The sequence below is a fragment of the Bison bison genome, unplaced genomic scaffold (genome assembly GCF_000754665.1).
Source record: "Bison bison bison isolate TAMUID 2011002044 unplaced genomic scaffold, Bison_UMD1.0 scf7180017864200, whole genome shotgun sequence".
Taxonomy (NCBI): domain Eukaryota; kingdom Metazoa; phylum Chordata; class Mammalia; order Artiodactyla; family Bovidae; genus Bison; species Bison bison.
This window is the reverse complement of record NW_011494772.1, coordinates 3742755-3747459: the sequence shown is the minus strand read 5'-3', so window position 1 is coordinate 3747459 and position 4705 is coordinate 3742755.

Below are 4705 nucleotides of genomic sequence, written 5' to 3'. Positions count from 1 at the left end.
AACTCTGTTTTTCATGCCACTTGTAAACAGAATCTGGAGAGGAGACAGCATGTAATTCTGGCTGCCTGCCACAAATTAGACCTAGACGAGAAACAGTTTCTTTGCTTCAATGTTAATAACACTTCTCCACAGCCTATTATCTTTGGCATAAAGGGTAGTAAGCATTGAGTGAATTGTTGGTGGTCCCAAACAATAGTGGTTTCTGAAGTTTGAAGATGGCTGGAAATTCTAGGTTTTTCTAGAGTCAACTCATGAGCATTCAGCCAGAGGAAATCAAACCTAGGAGAGAGGATATAGAGCAAGTGACAGTCAGCATCACTTCTCAAAGGAATGTCCATGGCCATGGATCAAGTGTAACTCTAACAGTAGATACTTAATTAATATCCATTGTTGGATCAAGCATTTCAAATTCAAACTTAGTCCTCAAACATCAAGAAATCTACAAGTTTATGTATTACATAACTTGAAATCAAGACCCTATCTGCTAGAGAGATTTGCTCAGAAATAGTACTTCTTCAGTAAGGCTGGGATAAAAATAGAGAACAGAACTAGTGTTTAATCTAGTTATACAGTAGTAAAATACAGTTGTTTCTACCTTCAGACGTGAAGGTCATTTTCAGAGAACTGGAAGTCCTCTGGCTCTTATAGGTGTGTCCCAGAGCTGAGATTAGACAAGAAAGTAGAGGGCAGAACTAACTTGTGGGTTTTAAAATTTGAAGTCAGGTGTTAAAGAAAGTTTGGTAAAAATTAAGTTCAAGAACAAGACCATCCAAAAGAAAATCAATCTCAAGACTACGTAGTAAGACTAATTTGAAGTTATGGAAAAGCAAGAGATACCACCAGAATGTAGAAAGCTGATAAGGCAGAACTAGTGAAAGGAAATTCTTAAACCTTCTAAATGTAGGTGCAGAGAATATTTCAGGAAGAATTTGGGCCGTGTTCATACTCTAGGAGCAGTTAGCAAGTCTGTACAACTACCCTGAGCTCCCGATCATTCTTCCTTTTAGATTAGAGTTAGTCATAGTAGTAGCTTGTCTCAGAGCCCTCCTATTCTTTATAAAAAAAGAAGTGTATCCACAAAAAAGTAGAAGTGTAAGAAAAGAGATGATTCTTGCAAAATGAGCCATCTAGCTACTCTCTGAAGGATTAATAGTTTAATAGTAGTGTACCCATTTGTTTATTACATGTTGTTTATCTGCTAGTATTGAGATTGCTCTTCAAAACATTTCATTCATGTCTTCAGTTCAACAGTCTGAGGTGAAATGGAAAAAAATAGTAGCAATATATGAGTTTGTCACAAAGCTGACTGTATTGAATTTAAAGGAGAATGATGTGCTAATATGATCATTCTGAGATGATGTTGTTTCTGCAGTTTAGTGTTAAAAAATTTCTATATAGAATAACAGTGATAGGAAATAGTAGTTGACAAAATAGTCTTGCCTGTGTAAAATATAAACTGATAATCCTGTACTGGTTTCCAACTCCTAAATACACACACCACAAACATACCCTATAAACACATACACTGCAAAGTTCAAATATATTCTAGAAAACTCAGTGGTGTGACAGGAAAAAAAGGGGGGTTGTTCAGAAACGGGGAACTGAATTATCCTGGGTGAAGCTGGTAATTATGTTTTGAGGTAGAATTGCCAGTCATCTAAGAGGTCAGAAACAATTGTTTGAAACAAGATTCCTCCAGATAAGTGAAATAAATCTCCAACAACTCCCATATGGTGATATAATATATATTGAAACCAGTGTTGCATAAATAATATATTCAATTGGCAGGCTGTGGATGCATTCACAAAATTATTGATGACCTTTCATCATGATTTTCTAACTTTGTTTTGCTCTACCACTCTTGAGTTACAAGCTCATCAATAACTCATTGAAAAGATGTATGTAGAGTCAGTAAACAAATGAGGTATATCGAGTCTACCTGGTAAGCAATAATGTCTCTATATACTACCTGACAAAAATTTGTGGGTCGTGTTGATCACTCTCTTTGTATAAATATTATTTCAGTGCTACATGCACTGGTCTTTATTTACAAATATTTCTAAAGTTTGATGATTTAAGAACTGACAAAATGAACTTTAAAATATTAAAAATACTTTCTAATACAATAAAACTTTATTTTAAATTACTGATTTCGGTGAGTTAGTGATATTAATCCAAAATATTCTATGAAGACTAGTTCTAAACATGTGGAAGAATGACAATTTATTTCCTTAGGCAGATATTTTTGATTCATGTAGACACAATTCATGTACATTTGTAGTACTCTGTGATTTTATTATAAAAATGGAAGAAGTATATGTTTAAAATTATTTTTTGACATCTTACAGCTCTAAAAAAATAAAGAAGTACTCAGAAAATAATGAGAGCATGTCAAAAGGACATAGAAGCCAGATTTAAGGAATTCCCAATAGCCAAATCTGGAGGATTTTGAGCAGGATAAGAACTGAAAGTAAGTACTGATTATAATGTGTTGGGCTTCCCTGGTGGCTCAGATGGAAAAGAATCTGCCTGCAACACAGGAGATCTGGGTCCAATCCCTGGGTTGGGAAGATTCCCTGGAGAAGGGAATGGTTGAATCACAAACTGGAATCAAGATTGCCAGGAGAAATATCAACAACCTCAGATATACAGATGATACCACTCTAATGGCAGGGAGTGAAGGAAAACAAAAGAGCCTCTAGATGAAGGTGGGAGGAGGGTGAAAAAGCTGGCTTAAAACTCAACATTCAAAAAAAATAAGATCGTGGCATCTGATCCCATCACTTTATGGCAAATAGAAAGGGAAAAAAATGAAAACAAGGACAGATTTTAACTTCTTGGATCGAAAATCACTGCAGATGGTGACTGCCGCCATGAAATAAGAAGACACTTGCTCCTTGGAAAGAAAGCTATGACAAACCTGTGGGTGTGTATGTGTTCAGTCACTTCAGTCATGTCCAACTCTTTGTGACCACATGGACTGTAGCCCTCCAGACTCCTCAGCCCAAGGGACTTTCCCGGCAAGAATACTGAAGTGGGTTGCCATGCCTTCTTCCAGGAAATCTTCCCAATGCAGGAATCAACTTCATGTCTCCTGCATTGCAGGAGGATTATTTACCACTGAGCCGCTGGGGAAGCCCCATGACAAATCTAGATAGTGTATTAGAAGGCTTCCAGTCCTAGGGAATCTCAAGTCTTCTCCAGCACCACAATTCAAAAACATCAATTCTTCATCACTCAGCCTTCTTTCCTGTTGGCTCAGATGGTAAAGAATCCACCCACAATGCAGGAGACCTGTGTTTGATCCCTGGGTTGGGAAGATCCCCTGGATAAGGAAATGGCTACCCACTCCAGTATTCTGGCCTAGAGAATTCCATGGACAGAGGATCCTGGTGGGCTACAGTCCATGGGTTCACAAAGAGCTGGACATGACTGAGCTACTGTCACTTCACAGCCTTCTTTATTGTCCATCTCTCGCATCCATACATGACTATTGAAAAAATCATAGCTTTGACTTATATGGACCTTTGCTGACAAAATGATGTCTCTGTTTTCTAATATATAATAACAAACTTAGATAGTCATGTACTGATGAGAGAGCTGGACCATAAAAAAGGCTGAGCACCAAAGAACTGATGCTTAATTGTGGTGCTGGAGAAGACTCCTGAGGGTCCCTTGAACTGCAAGGAGATCAAACCTGTCAATCCTAAAGGAAATCAACCCTGAATAGTCTTTGGAAAGATTGATGCTGAAGCTGAAGCTCCAGAACTTTGGCCACCTGATGCAAAGAGATGACTCATTGGAAAAGACTTTGATGCTGGGAAAGATTGAGGGCAGGAGGAGAAGGGGCTGACAGAGGATGAGGTGGTTTGATACCATCACCAACTCAATGAACACGAGTTTGAGCAAACTGGGAGATGGTGAAGGACAGTAAATCCCAGAATGCTGCAGTCCATGCAGTGGCAGAGTCAAATATGACTTAATGACTGAACATAACAACAAATAATAATATTATCAAAATCAAAATAATATAAATATCCTTGAATCCTGATGATGATAGGCATTTGAGTATATAAAGGGATTTGCTTCCTTATAGTGGAATTCTGATGAACAAATATAGAAAAAAATGGCATAAACAGGAAACCACTATTTGACAAACACATGATCGATAGCAATTTTAACTAATTCTTACAATTAAGAATCATCAATAGTTGCTGAAATTAGTGGGTAAATGTAAAATATAAAACAAGTATTTGTATCAGTTCAGTTCAGTCACTCAGTCGTGTCTGACTCTTTGCAACCCCATGAATCGCAGCATGCCAGGCCTCCCTGTCCATCACCAACTCCCAGAGTCCATCGAGTCAGTGATGCCATCCAGCCATCTCATCCTCTGTCGTCCCCTTCTCCTCCTGCCCCCAATCCCTCCCAGCATCAGAATCTTTACCAATGAGTCAACTCCTCGCATGAGGTGGCCAAAGTACTAGAGTTTCAGCTTTAGCATCATTCCTTCCAAAGAAATCCCAGGGCTGATCTCCTTCAGAATGGACTGGTTGGATCTCCTTGTAGTCCAAGGGACTCTCAAGAGTCTTCTCCAACACCACAGTTCAAAAGCATCAATTTTTCAGTGCTCAGCTTTCTTCACAGTCCAACTCTCACATCCATACATGACCACTGGAAAAACCATAGCCTTGACTAGATGGACCTT